General features: G+C 47.7%; 1 long non-coding RNA gene across 1 annotated transcript; it reads right to left on the reverse strand.

The window, feature by feature from the left end:
- Positions 1 to 8547: 8547 nt before the first annotated feature.
- Positions 8548 to 12614, reverse strand: LOC111776208 (uncharacterized). Its single transcript, XR_002812201.2, has 3 exons — positions 12275 to 12614; positions 10664 to 10880; positions 8548 to 10074 (listed from the first exon to the last, which is right to left on the reverse strand). It is a non-coding gene; the product is annotated as an uncharacterized lncRNA (long non-coding RNA).
- Between the last annotated feature and the right edge of the window lie 2938 nt (positions 12615 to 15552).

The following is a 15552-nucleotide window of genomic DNA, read 5'->3' on the forward strand; positions in this document are numbered from 1 at the left end:
AGATCCGAGGTGCATACTCATCCTCGTTTACAAATGAAGAAACAGGCTTGAGAATGATTCAATAGTTTGTCCAATGTCATTTAGGTTGTGAGAGGTGGGATCAGGACTCATTCCCCACCATGCTGCTGAAGTGATCCGTATAAAATTATATTTTATTGCACTTACCATGTTTCCTTATAATATTGGGGTAAAAGCTGGCTTTAAGTCTGAATTGAAGGCAAGGCTTGGGACCTGTTTATCTCTCTTCCCATTGCTTAGCACAAGGCCTGATATAAATGTGCAATTCCAGTGTCTTTAATCACCAGTGAGGATCCAGGTCTCCAGAACAGTTTGGGTCAGCTGTGGGGAACTGGGTTGCTTTCACCAGGGGACTGACCAGTGCCCCCTGGTTATTTTCCTTCCATTATCAGTTAAAATCTATATATATTTCTAGGCGATTGATTAGTCATTCAATAAATATGGGCTCCAAAATCCATATTGCAGGTGGTTGTTTTTCTAATTTGTCCTTATCTTTTAGTTTCCTTTCCCCTAAGAAGCCCTCCCATTATAGAAATTTATTGGGGAAGACAATAGTGCCGTTATATTCATTTTACACGTGTAAATTCTGTGCTTCAACCCAGAGTGTTTGGCTCCTTGAGGACACCGTACCTGCCCTGTGATTGTTAATTTCTTCCCTTGTGCTAGTAGCCGTGGAGTCAATGTCTGCCGATTGCTCGTTTCGGTTCTGCAGCCAGGCCGGCAGGCTCCGAGCAGCAGCACAGTTTGCCGTTGTGTCTATGCGATGGGAGGAGAGCATGTGCTTCCTCATTCCTTTCAGGTTATGCTGGTTGGGCAGAAACCTCAAATGACTCAATTTCTGAAGCAGTTTCTTTTAGTGATGGTAATTATTGAAGTCTCCATGTTCAGAACTTCCTCAGTGTTTTTCTTCTTCCCTTTTATATGATTTGGAAAAAAATGATTCAAGTTAGCTGTCCCGCTTCCATTCCGCTTTGAACTAATAGAGCCATCTTGTATATTTTTTAAATCACTATTCACAGGTCTTTTATTTCTCTGGAGGAGAAAATACAAACTTTCCTTGCAGTAATAAACTGTTCTTGAAATGTCTCTGTGGTTTCCCTCGGGATCGTTCCCGTGTGGTAATAGTCTTAGTTCTTCCTTATGGCCAGCTATCACACACACACCTCCCACCACATGCCCTGGGTATTCGTGTTCAGAAATGAAACATTTTCAAGAAATGCAGAAAACAGTGTACAATTCTTTTGCCTTTCGTGGTTCTGCAGAAACCCCCCTTCACAAGAGGCCTGTTGGAGCTCCTAGGACTCTGTGGTCCCTATATGCTTGGAATGCCAGGAGAATCAGAGAAGGAGGTGACATTTGGGGCAGAACTGCGCTATCGGGACATTTTTCTTTTCTCTGGACTGAGCCTTCTGTGACTTGTTGGGCTTTGGCCCAGACAGGGCTTAGAGTATAAAAGCTCCAGCCACTCCCAAGGGCCGCATAGCAACTCCTAGGGCCACATAGTAGCCAGCGAGTGGTGGGGAAACCACAGGATCTTGGGAAAGGGCAAGGACGAGCCAAAGTGAATTCCTCCTCTTCCCACCAGACAAATCTCTGAAATCCCAGGAAACTGAATTCACGTCTAGGCTAAGTTCCCACACTCTTTCCTCACAAGAGGGCAATTAGTTATACAGGAGAGGAAGGACTGGAGAGGAGATAAAATTAAAAACAAAATCCTTTACCTAAGTCCAGAGCCTTCCAATCAAATTATCAAGTGGGACAGGCAACAAATCTTGACTTTTGTCGTTAACATACAGCTCGCTTCCTGTCTGATGCTGCGGGATGTGGCGTTGAAAATCTGGTGGCATCTCAAGACCAGGACCAGCAGATACGCCAGCTTTCCACCCACTGGTAGCCTCCACTGGCCCAGAATGTTGAACCTACTTGATGCTGTTTGCCTTGCTTACATTGAAGTTTTAAAAATTCATTTGTTGGGGGGCTGGCCTGGTGGCACAGCGGTTAAATTCTCACATTCTGCTTCTCTGCGGCCCGGGGTTCACCAGTCCAGATCCCAGGTGCGGACATGGCACCACTTGGCAAGCCATGCTGTGGTATGCGTCCCACATATAAAGTAGAGGAAGATGGGCACGGATGTTAGCTCAGGGCCAGTCTTCCTCAGCAAAAAGGGGAGGATTGGCAGATGTTAGCTCAGGGCTAATCTTCCTCAAAAATAAATAAATAAACAAAATAAAAATGCAGTTATTGTTTTCCAGTGCATTTCGTTAGGAATTTTAGCTATTTTTAGAAAACGGTGACGCTATCACTGAAATAATTGTTTCCTCTCAGACGCTGCAGTGGTCCATCACTGTTAGAGTTTGTCTAACATCCTCGTTAGCATTTTCCATATTAAAAGGCTCACTACGTAGTGAACAAGCACATCCTCAATATATCTGCGGTGTAAGGATTTGCCACTTGGGTAACATTTGTCCTCAGGAATTGCTCTGATTAGACTTGTAGAACTTGGAGGCTGGCAGCCATGTAGCCTGCCTCTTGGTTTCTGCCTCTAACAGACATTGACTGGGCCCCTACAGCCTCTGTGATAGGCTCAGGATGCGCGCAGGAGAGCATCCAGCCCTCAAGGAACTTACTTGCAGGGGAGAAACAGATACCAAGCAGCCAATCATATGTTTACTTCCTTGTAATTAAACTAAGTGTTGGGAAAGGCGCTGATTGGTTGTTGGGATATCTGCAGTAGGGTACCACCCCGCCTGGGAGATCAGGAAGGTCTCTGCTGGGGAGGGGCCTGGGGATGGGAGACCTGAGCCCCTCCCAGCCCCCTCCCTGTCGCCCATTGCTGTCTCTCCTCTACCCCGTTTATTTCCTTGTTGGACATGCCCACAATTGTCTGGATTTGTTGCCTTGTTTATTGTTTGCTTTCCCCCTGGAATGGCAGCTCTTTGAGAATAGGAGCTCGCTCTGTCTGGTCACCACTGTACCCCTGCCCATAATGGCTGTCCAGAGTGGGCGCTCCTTGTGTCCTGAAGGGGTGAGTGACTGGCTGACAGCGAGAGAGGAGCTCCCAGTGGCCAGATGGCTCTGGAAGGAGTGAGCGTCAGGCTCGGAGGGAGATGAGGCCTGCAGGGGCTGGAGCGCGCAGGACGAGAGCCAGGAGCCCAGAGGAGGTTGGGTAGAAGCGACACGACCCAGACCCGGTTTATGTTTTTTCCGTCTCTCTGGCCGACATGTGGCAAGTGGTCTGGAGGCAGGCCAGGGTCCCTGTGGAGGAAATGTGCGTATAAGTGTTTGCTTTGGTTTTGAGATCTTTTAATCTCTACATTTGAAATTAAAAAACATTTCAAACAGATGGAATATAATTTCAACATGTATGTATTCAGCACCAAGATAGATGTTAAAATTTTGCCTCCTTTTTTAAAAAAGAAATAAAACATTACGGATCCTGGTGAAGCTCTGCACGCCATCTCCACTCTTCCCTTCTCCATCCCCACTTTACAGAGGAAGAAACTGAGGCACAGAGAGGTCCCGCCATGGTCCCCAAGGTCTCTTGGTGAGCGGAGGTAGAGTCTAGGTGTAGACCAGGTGGGCCAATGTACTCTTGTTTGGCAGGTTTTTAAGTTTTCCATAGATTGAATCATTCTGTGCACAACTTTGCAATTTGTTCTTTTCACGTAGCATTATGTTTTTGAGATTTATCCGTATAGGTCTATTTCATCTTCTAGAATCTAAACTCCACGAGAGTAGGAATTGTTGTCTCCTTCAATCACTGCCTGGCCAGAGTAGATGCTCAATAAAAATCTGCTGAATGAATTCATTCTTTTTCCACCACCAAGCGGTCCATTGTGTTTGTGAGGCGGGTTCTCTAGGATAGATACCTAGAAATGAGACAGTTGGGTCCCAGGTAAGGGCATCCTTAATTTAGTAAAGGTTATTAGAATGACTTTCTGGAGAAGGTCTCCCAACAACTCATCACAGAATGTTCCAGGTCAAGGCAGAGTAAAACCTCAACCCCCCAGGGCCCCATATGTCTTACCTCCACCTGGCCAGCTCCCCGACCTCCCTTTCTACCACCCTCACCTTCATACACTGATTCCAGCCAAGACACACACACCTCCTTGCTCCACGGGAGACGGGCCAAGCCCCTCCCCACCTCTGGGCCGGCCCCCTGCTCTCTCCTCAGTCCCCTCATGGCTTGTTCTGGTCCCTGCTCTGTGCCATCCACTCGCTGGGGCTTCCCTGCTCCCCACCTCCCGCCAATCTCCTCCCTCCCTACCCTGCTTTCCTTTTTCTTTATAACATAGGACCCTGGCTGATAAACGTGTACGTTGTATGGACAGTGTGTGTGTGCCTCATCAGGGTGTGTTTCACGGTGGCAAAGATTTTGTCCGTCTTAGCCACTGCTGTTGTCAGTGTCTTGAATAGTGCTTGGCACTTGGCAGACGTTGGTGCATAGTTTTTGAATGAATGAATAATTCCAGGGAGTTTCAAAAGTACAGACATGATGAAACAAATCGAAATTTTGTATTAGTCTTTTTCCGTAGCACTCATACATAATCATCATATATTTGGTATTTTAAGGATTTGAAATGCTTAAGAGAACTTAGCATACTAGTATCTAACGGGAACTTTGTGAGTCTAATTTAAAATGTGAAATCGAATTGAGTAAACTTGTGATTTTAGGTTGAGATCTTACTAAACTTATAAATAGTACTAGGATATTTAAGAGAACTTGAGATTCAAAATATTACAAGTTTAATTTATTAGATTTATAAGATATATTTAAGTCTGTCAGATACTGTCAGGTTTGTCAGATAACTGAGATACTTACAAAGTAAATCAAATATATTAAATTTGTAAGTGCAGTTTAAAATGGTGAAGAGAATTTAATTATATTGTCTCTAAAAAGACCTGTAAAAGTTATTGTCAAAATTTGCTAGAGTTATAAAAAGAAAAATAAGATTTGTAAAATGAACTTAGTTTGAGGAAGAACAAGGTTTTTCAAATTTGTAATTTTCACTAGTCAAAAAAGAATTTTTCTGTTTGTTGGTGACAAAGCTCAGCCCTGAGCTAACATCTGTGCCAGTCTTCCTCTATTTTATGTGGGATGCCACCACAGCATGGCTTGACACACAGTGCTTGGTCCACGGCCGGGATCAGAACTTGTGAGCCCCTGGCCACCAAAGCAGAGTGTGCGAACTTAACTGCTACGCCAGGGGGACGGCCGCAGGAGGTAATTTTCTAAAGCGCTATCCAGAGGTCGAGTACTACTATTATTACAGATGAGATAACCGAGGGCCACCGGGATCTGGGGAGGCAGGCCCTTGGATGCACGCTGAGGGACCCCAGCATCCCAGCTCCCCACCTCGGGCCGCTCCCTCCACCTTGGACAGCTGCCTCTCTGCCCACTGTCCCTGGTGTCCTGTTAATGGGTCTGGGGCTGATAACTAGTAATAGTAACTAACAATTGGCTGGGGGCAAGGTCTATATGCTGACTCCTACAAGCCCTCTGTGAGGTTGTTATTATCCCTATTACAGACGAGGAAACTGAGGCATGTGGTCCCCGAGGTCTCTGGGCGAGTAGGAGCTGGAGTCTGGACCCAGCCTTGCACTCTGAGCAGCGGCTCTCACGTCTGCCTCTCTGAGGACATCTTGGTCTCTCTGGGAGCTTCCTGGGGGCCTTGGTGGCCTGGGGTGAAGGTCACTCAGTCCACAGAGGAGGCGCACCTGCCACCTGAAATGCCCCCTCTCCGCGCCTGTCCCTTCCTCCCCGTCTCCCCCTGAATCTGGTGTGTGTCTCTGAGTGTGTGCCTTCCTCTCATCATTCAGGTTAACCAGGTCACCAGGTGCCCTCCAGCCAGGCTCTGTCCACAGGCATCCCAGGGAAGGCAGCCCACTTGAGAAGGACTGTCCTCACTAGACAGCCTGTGCGCGACTCTCACACAGTCAGTCTGCAAAGGAGCAGCCCGGTGTGAGTACAGTTCTGACCACAGCAGGAGATGCAAAAATGATTCTGACAAGAAGTTTACGGTCTGAGCGCCCTGGCAGGGGTACAGCTGTCACACACACCACAGCTGGTGACACCTGGAGAGCACAGGGAGGGAAGAGTCATTTGTGGCCGGAGTGGCCCGGGCCCCACAGGGAGATGACCTGTGAGCTCGGCCTTAAAAGGAAGCCCAGTCAAGTTCAAATCTGGCCGCTCCTGAGCACACGTGTCCAAAGAGGGCTTTTGATTTTCAAATTTTACATCTGTCACCAGAAAAGCTCAAGTCTGAGCCATTTTGAGGGACGGGGGAAGATGTCCACAAATGACCCTGGATGCATCTTTTAAAAGACATAAATTTTTGCTCACAGGGTGGCGTTTTAGAGCGGGTGAGGCTGGTGATCTCAGAGATCCCACCTGCCTTACTCAGATCCTGAGTGCTAACACCTTCCTAAACTTCCAGGAGAAGGAGCAGGTAGACAGAAACACACTGTCCGGGGAGGTGCCCTCCGTGCGCAAGCGTTTTCATTTGAACTGTTTTGTTAAATTTTAACAATTGGGAAACTTGGAAAACTGCGCTACCCACTTCCTGGCGTTCCTCAAAGGAAGGGTACAGAATTTGTACAGAAACCCCAGTGATGCTGTAGGGTTACCACCACGGAGGCTGCGTGATTGTGTGCTGTGATGTGGGGACGACCCCAGGGCTGTGGTGCCTGGTGGGCTGTTGGCCCCCATTACAGGGCCCGGAGCTATTTGAAGTCTTTACTTCCAACCTTATTCTGTGTGTTGATTCATCCCAGCTTTGCCTTCTTCCTGTTCTCAGCCAGCACGTCTGCCCTGGCCTCCCTGGGGCTACTTCCACCTCTGCTGAGGGACCTGGAACCAGAGCCCCAGCTCATTCCAGCTCTGTGCCAGTTATCTCGCCACCAGCCGTGTCAACATCACTACACTTTTGCATTAGGTCGATGAGAGATGGAGGTGCAAGTGTTTTTTTGTTTGTCAATCTGGTGTGCAAATATATATATATACATATGCATATGACGTAATATACTTGTATAATATATAACGTGTGTATATATAGTTGCTGTTTTAATTTTCTTTTTCTTTAATTTTCGTTTTCTTGATAAGCACATTTTAATACGTGTGCCGACCTTTTACATTTCTCTTCTGTGGCTTGTCTGTCTGCCTGTTTTTCTGTTCTGTATCAATCGTAAACCCCTTTTGGAGAGCAATTTGTCAGTTTCTAGCAACACTTTAGAAGTATACATTCTTTGACCTAGAATTTGCTTCTAGAAACTTGTCTTACAGAAATGCTTACACATGTGCACAAAGATATACACGCTAGGATATTCGTTGCAGCAGCTTACAATGTGGGAAAACAGGAAATGACAGAGATGTCCATCGCTAGTGGAATGGGTAGGTAAATTACAGTATTTTCATACTATACAGTGCCCCCAAAATGAAGACCATCTATGTAGTCACAGAAAAAGCATAATCCAAAGTACTCAAGAAGAAACTTTATCTCTGCCTGAGCACCACGTGCTCGGTGTTCCCCTCTGGGAGGACCGTGCTGGTCAAGGGGAGGATGGAAACTTCCTCTGATGGTTCACTCTGTGCTTTTCTGTTAGTTTTCATCTTCTACAACACAAATTATTTGTGAAGTACTTGTGTTCTAAACAATTTTTTCAAGTAAAAAATATTCTATCTAAAGCCCTGCCACTTCAGGTGTGGTCCAGGGACTGGCAGCATGGCATCGGCTGGAGTAGGTTGCAAACGCAGAGTCTCGGGAGGGTCCTCAAGCCTGGACGCACAGCCCCCTGGAGAGCTTTACGCCCACGCTGAGGCGGGCCCACCCTGGGGTTCCTGATGGGCCTGGGTCTGTGGCAGGGCTGACCCTCTGCTCTAGCGTCTGTACGTGTAAGGTCAGCAGCGCGAGTGGGGCTGTGGGTGCCCTCCCAGAGGCCCAGGAGAGCCAGGGCAGGCCCTTGGGGCTGCTCTGTGGGTGTGGGGTTTTCGGCTTCCTGTTGGGTTTTCTGTGGTGTGGGATCTTTAGACCGCTGGATCAGTGAGCCCACTTTAAGCCAAGTCCTATCCTGAAAGACTACGTGTCCACACAGGATCACTCAGGAGTTGATTAACTGCATTTTAAAAACCTCCTCTAAGCACTTTGACGTTTCTTTCAATAGCAATCTCCCCTGGACATTATTTCTCAACATGAGGTCCACCACTTCAATGCCACTGCCACTGCAAATGGGCTGGTTCACCCGGGTCCAGTCTGGCCTGCTGGTGCTCTGATTTTGGGGGTGTGTTTTACGTTTTCCCAGATCCCAGAAATAGCCGAGCGTAGGTCTCATGTGAGGAAGGAGTCATGAACATTTTAAACAAAGCTTAGTCCCAGCATGCCCACTCCTGCGCGCACACGCTCTCCACATTCTTTGGGAAGCCCCAGGGTGTCAATTCCAGGAAGGTGTGTCTCACAGATGGAAATGTTTTCCTCATGCCTGAGGCTGTGCGGTGCAGGGTGTAACTTTGAAAATCCTAGATACCCTGCAAGATTCCACCAAGACTGAAATTTATTATTTTCCAGGAAATGTCCTCGGTGCGGTGATACAGGGCACAGGCTGTGTGGTGGGGGTCGGGGGAGAGACAAGCAGAAACAAAAGGCTGGCGGAGTGTGTGTAAGGCACTAAAAGACAGGGTCTGATGTCCTTGGAGCAGATGCGCCGAAGTGTAGGGTTCCATCCGGGGGTGGTGGCAACAGACATGGCCACAGACACAGGTGTTAATTGAGTCACATCTTCATCCATTTATCCATCCGTCCATCCATTCCTTTATTCAAAAAGTATTTATTTAGTGAACAGGACCGAAGAGTCTGGGCCCTATCAGTGTGGGATACGAGGAAGGGCTTCAGCTCAGGCCGTGGGTGGGGGAGGGGAGACTTTGAACCCAGATTTGGAGTGGGAAGCATCAAGGACAGTCTCCTGGAGGAAGTGACACCCAGGCCAGGCCCTGATAGCTGAGCAGGAGTTATTCTCCTTGGAGAGCCCAAGAGATGAGGTGGCCGGGGTTCCAGAAAGGGTGTGGCCCCTGCAAAGATCTGGAGGGGTCTTAGAGACCAGTGGAAGAGCTCAGAGGGAAGTCATGCCAGGCGGAGCAACTGGAGATAAGGAAAGGGACAGCACCGTGAGAAGGGCCCGTTTGGGGATGGCGGGGAACTCCACACAGCTGAAACAGGAGTGGCCAGGTGCAGGAAGGGGAGGGGAGGGGCTGGAGACAGGCCGGGCACTTCTGCAAGAGCCAGAAATCGAAGTCTCAGGCTGAGGAAGGGGGATGAAGGGTCCCCAACGAACAGGCAAATGGGATGCAGCAGAAGGTTAGGCAACAGCCAGACTCACTTGGAGGGCACTGAAGTCCCAAATCCATCTCCATCTGGGGTACAGCCTGCACGTGCCCCCCTCCCCAAGCTACAGAGGAGATGCAGGTGGGCGGGCCCCAAGTGAGCATTGTCCTGGAGGTCCCCACTTTGTACAGCCTCTGTTCAAGTACCACCTCTCCCCCACCACCCGCAAATATTTACATCCTGTTTATGCCGAGGCCTCCCAGGGCCTCCATTTTCATGAATAAAATATGAGTTCCTAGGTCGAGCCAAGAAGGGAAGAAACCCCCACCAGCTGGTGGGGACCAGAGGCGGTTTAGTGTTTCGGTTGCTGTTGCCTCCCGAGTGATATTTGGAGGAAATTGGAATTAGCCGGTCAAGGTGACCCGGGCCGGGAGATTTGGCATTTTCTATACTCTCTGGTGTTCCTGGAACTAAACTGCTTGCAGGGCACATTCCCCGAGCTTTAGTCACAGGGCTGTTTCCTGAGAAGCTCTGACTTTCACTAGTTCATCCTTCCGAAATGTTCTAGTAGAGTCAGAGCATTTCACAGCTGAGCAATGACGTAGCTTGACGCCCTCCTTTCAAAGATGAGGAAACAAGGCTCAGAGGACGAGGGCTTGCCCAGGGCCACTTGGCTATTGGTGATGACCTGTCAGGGTTCCATGTCACCTGATCCAATATTCTTTCCACTGCATCACACTTCCTGCAAGTGCAAAATATTTAAATTAATAGACTGTATTTTCAGAACAGTTTTGGATTTACAGAAAATTAAGTAGATAATAGAGAATTCCCATATATCTATCCCCTTTCCTGGCACACAGTTCCCCCTATTATTAACATCTTACATGAATGTGGTACATTTATGACAATTAGTGAACAAATATTGATACAGTATTATTAAAGTCCATAGTTTACATTAAGTTCACTGTTTTTTCTTTCTTTCTTTTTTTTGGTGAGGAAGATTGGCCCTGAGCTAACACCTGTGCCAGTCTTCCTCTATTTTGTATGTGGGACGCCACCACAGTATGGCTTAATGAATGGGGTATAGGTCTGCACCAGGGATCCAAACCAGTGAAGCCCTGGCTGCTGAAGCAGGGCATCTGAACTTAACTACTATGCCTCTGGGCCAGCCCCTAAGTTCACACTTTATGTTAAACAGTTTTATGGGTTTTGACAAATGCATAATGTCCTGTATCCACCATTATAGTACCCGAAAAATCACCTGTGCTCCCCCATTCACTCCTTCTGCCTTCCCTCCCCCACCAGCCCCAGGCAACCACTAATCTTTTTACTTTCTCCCTGGTTAGGCCTTTCCCAGGGTGTTATAGAGTTGGCATCCTATAGTAGGTAGCCTTCTCAGAGTGGCTTCTTTCTCTTAGCAATATGCATCACATCCATTTTTTTAAGTTCCCACAGAAAATTCCCCATGAGTCATGGTGATCTTATAGGTTGGTGAATATTTCACATTCTTTGTCCAAATCGTGGTTCTTCCAAAGACGTGGAAAATTCCTGGAAAACGACACAAAATTCTTCTTTAATTACAATTATAGAAGGATGCAGCTTGGTGCCTGGACTTGCTTCTTTGAGCCTCACAGTTTTTTTTCTCTCTCGCTTTCTTTTTAAAAAAAATTTTCTGACTAACAATAATGTACAACTGAAATCTCACAAGGTTGTAATCTATCATAACATTAATAAAAAAAATAAAGAGCTTCTTTAAGGCAACGGAAAACAGGATTGAAACAAAAAAACAGCTCACTAATTGGGAAAAAATATTTACAAGCCACTTATCCGACAAAGGATTAATCTCCATAATATACAAAGAACTCACACAGCTTAACAACAAAAAAACAAACAACCCGATCAAAAAATGGGCAGAGGACATGAACAGACATTTCTCAAAAGAAGATATAAATATGGCCAATAGACACATGAAAAGATGTTCATCATCGCTAATCATCAGGGAAATGCAAATCAAAACTACACTAAGATACCACCTTACACCCGTTAGATTGGCAAAAATATCCAAAACCAAGAGCGACAAATGTTGGAGAGGTTGTGGAGAAAAAGGAACCCTCATACACTGTTGGTGGGAATGCAAACTGGTACAGCTACTATGGAAAACAGTATGGAGATTTCTCAAAAAGTTAAAAATAGAAATACCCTATGACCCAGCCATCCCATTACTGGGTATCTATCCTAAGAACCTGAAATCAGAAATCCCAAGAGTCCCTTGCACCCCTATGTTCATCGCAGCATTATTTACAATAGCCAAGACGTGGAACCAACCTACATGCCCAGAAACTGATGATTGGATAAAGAAGATATGGTATATATACACAATGCAATACTACTCAGCCATAAAAAAAGACAAAATTGGCCCATTCGCAGCAACGTGGATAGACCTCGAGGGTATTATGTTCATCGAAATAAGCCAGTCAGAGAAAGACAAACTCTATATGACTCCACTCATAGGTGGAAGATAACATATAGACAAGGAGAACTGATCGGTGGTTACCAGGGAAAAGGGGGGGTGGGGGGAGGGCACAAAGGGGGAAGAAGTGTACTCACAACATGACTAACAATAATGTACAACTGAAATCTCACAAGGTTGTAATCTATCATAACATTAATAAAAAAAAAAAAATTTTCACACCTAGATAAGGAGAACAGCTTAGTGGTTACCAGAGGGGAAGGGGGTAGGAGACGATGGAAGGGGTAAAGGGGCGGACACGTATGGTGACAGATAAAAACTAGACTATTGGTGGTGAACACGATGCAGGCTATACAGAAACTGAAATGGAATAATGTACGCCTGAAATTTACACAATGCTATAAGCCAATATGACCTCAATAAAGTAATTTAAAAAAAATAGACACCAAAGGTAAAAACAAATTTTTTCCACCTGAATTTTGTCTCATGAATTTTTCCTTCTCACTTCGTCCTGCTCTCTGGTCTGACCGGGCTCTGAAATCTCGGTGGGGCATGGGCTCCGGAGACGTTTTGTTTCTGTGGACGTCGAGTGTTTTCCTACACCGGGCTGTGTGCTAGAAACCGTTTCCTGCAACGCTTTGTTTAGTCTCTACAAGCCGTTAGTGAAGAAGTCTTTACTCCTGTTTAAGCCGGAGGGAACTGAGTGAGGCCCTGAGCCCCTTGCCCCAAGCCAGGCAGCCGGCTAGTGCCTCAGGGGGGCCTTGAACCCCATCCCGGGCCAGCCCAGGCCTTTAAACCTCCGCTGCTTCCTTGGGCAGGTCTTCATTTTAATTTTGATCCAAATAAAAACTGTCTCAAATTTCCCTGGTTTTCAGACTGGCGTGACAGAGTCAGTAACCTGAAGAAATACTTTTTATGGGAAAGAAAGTTCTGGTTTAGAACTGCCGGCGGAAAACAAAACAGGAAGTTGAACATTCCCGGCTTGGATGGACCATCTGGACTCCACTAGAGTTAGTCCTGCCAGAGACCGGGCTGTGCGCACCCCACCCTGGGCTGAGGGGAGAGAGGAAGGGGCTCAAGGTGGGCTGGATCTGCCCTCCCTCTGGGGTGGGAGTCAGGGTGGGGGGCGGGCGACATCCGAGCTGAAGCCAGGGCAGGGGAGAGAAGGAGAAGGTGAGCGCAGACCTCAGGGCTGTGGGTGGGATGAGTCAGCCTGGGGGCGTCTGTCTCTGGAGAGCCCGCCTGGCTGGGGCTGGGTTGGCCCTTGCTATGACAGGCACTGGAGTCACTCTCTCCCGGGGAGCCCGGTCCGTGTGCAAAGCCCTGGTAATCCTGCTCTGTGAGAGCATAATTACCGACCCCTACAAGTACTTACAGGGCACCAGGAACTATGTGAAGAGCCCTAGAGAAAACACCGTTTCATTTTGCTCTCCCAGAGAGGGAAACTGAGGCACAGAGCAGCGAAGGTCATTGTCTAAGGTCACACAGACAGTAAGCGGCAGGACTAGGATTCTAAGGGTGGCTGATGGTCCCCAGAGGCTGCGCTGCTTGGCCTTACAGCCTCTCTCTAGACAGACACCCCAGCCCTCCTGTGTGTCTGCTTTCCCAGGAAGTATCCATGTAGATGCGGCCCTCCAGGGCCAGTTCAACTGACCATCTTAGCAACTGAGGAATTGAGTGATTTTTTGAGAACTGAGGCCCCTTGTCCAGTTCAGGCCGGTTGAGACCACCAATCCATCAGCCGGGGCAGGGCAAGTGCTCAGCAAGTGACCTTTTTGATGTCAAGGAGCTGAAAACCCCCCCCTCAAATCCTGGTGATGCGGCCATCTTGTGAACATGTGTCCTGTGAGGAGCCATGAAGCTGGACTACGCCTGCGCAGATCGTCAATTTCCTCGCTCTCCTCACCTCCAGTCATCTATCCCCGCACTTCAGACCTCCTTGCCCCCTGCCCCATAAATATCCCTGAGTCCCTATTTTCAGGGAGGCCATCCGAGATTGATTTTCCTGTCTCCTCGCTTGCCTGTCTTGTGATGAAATCCTTTCTCTTTGCAAACTCGGTGGCTCGGTGAGTGTGGTAATCATGCAGCCGGCAAAACAAACTTGGTTGGGTAACATCCGGGACCAGGTCTGAGGTGTCATTTCATCTCCTACATGAGGCAAAAAAAGGAGGAACAGGGATGAAGGGGCCCGAGTGTCTGTGGCCCCAGTGTGGTTGGACGGTAGGAAAGAGCAGGAAGGAGTATTCTGAAGAACCAGCAACAGCCATGGGAGGGGGCTTCCTGGGGAAGCAGGATTCATGGATTCTTTCCCAGGCCCGGGCTCCTTGGGCTCAGGCCTCAAGGCTGAAAAGCTGGGGGGGCCCGTGGGGCAGTGCCCTCGCCACCCTCCACAGGCCCCCATCCAGGCAAGCATCACAGGGAAGCTGAGCCATCGGGCTAGAGGACAAATGGCCACATCCAGATTTTAGCAGACAGCTGGGATGTGACCCAGGTGGAAGGCAAGTCAAGGGGGTGCTGGCAGGGACCCTCACCTCCTGCTGGGGCCCCGCTGCTGCTGGGAAGGTCGAGGAGGTGAGGCAGGGCAGGCTCAAAGGGCACTGGGCACAGGTGGCCTGCCAAGCCAGGCCCACGAGCAGGGCCCAGGGGGCAGGAGGTCAGGCACCCGCAGGGACTGGTCCCTGGATCTAGGTCTCAGACTGAGCCGGCTGCGTGCAGCCGTCCACGTGTGAGCAGCCTATCTAAGTGGAGGGGCTTCACTTCCTACGTCCCTCTGCTTCCAGGCAGCTCTTTATCTTCTGGAAGCCTGCTGTGGGTTTCCCCATCTCGAGATCTCCAGAAGCTGGATCTTTCCAGAAGTTCCCTCTTTCATAAAATGAGGAAATTGGATTGAAATATTCCAAGGTCCTATAACATTCCAAATACTGTGAATTTGGTGTTGTTTCTACATTGGTTATTTAAGGCAAGTACTAAGCTTTACTAAGTTACTTTCCTTGGAAACTTGGATTAAAAATATATCTGCATTTTAAGTGCATAACCAGAACTTGTTATTTACCAATATTCTGAAATTACTTTGCAAAGCAAAGAATCATTTTGTAAAGGGAATCAACTTAATTTTATCTGGAAGAATAAAAAAGCGGCTACAGAGGAGAGCCATCCTGGAGCCCGGCCTCGCAGCGTGTGCTGACCAGGTTGTGACCGTGCACTGGCACCCTTGGGTGGCGTTTGCCATACTGTCACTGATTTTGTTTCTCTTAACCTTTCTGGGTTTTGTTCTTGTTGCAAAAGATTCAATTATTAAAGCACTGAGCACTATATGTTTATTTTATTAACTACTGAAAATGTGTAACATTAATCTCCATGGCCATGAGGTCTTTGGTTTATGATAATTTGCCCAAGAAATTTTCTTTAAGGAAAAAAATTGGCCCTGTAAGGGGGAGGGCATTCTATGTTGGGATCCATATGCGGCTTCTTTTGGACAAAGAGCCATGTTGCTAAAAAGTCAATGGCACCAAAGAAAAAGATGATCAATTTGAGTACATTAATAGTAAAAACTTCTGGCCATTCCCAGACACGATACACAAAGTCAAATGGCAAGCCACAAACCGGAAGAGGTCTTGGCAGTTCTTGCAACTGATGAAGGAATTGTACCTCGGATAAGTAAACAATCCTGCAAATCATCAAGAAAAAAGCAAACCACCCAAAAGAAAGTGGGCGAGTGCACGGATAAGCGTTCACAGAAGAGAGTCACAA

This window comes from Equus caballus, chromosome 13, assembly GCF_041296265.1.
Source record: "Equus caballus isolate H_3958 breed thoroughbred chromosome 13, TB-T2T, whole genome shotgun sequence".
Lineage (NCBI taxonomy): Eukaryota > Metazoa > Chordata > Mammalia > Perissodactyla > Equidae > Equus > Equus caballus.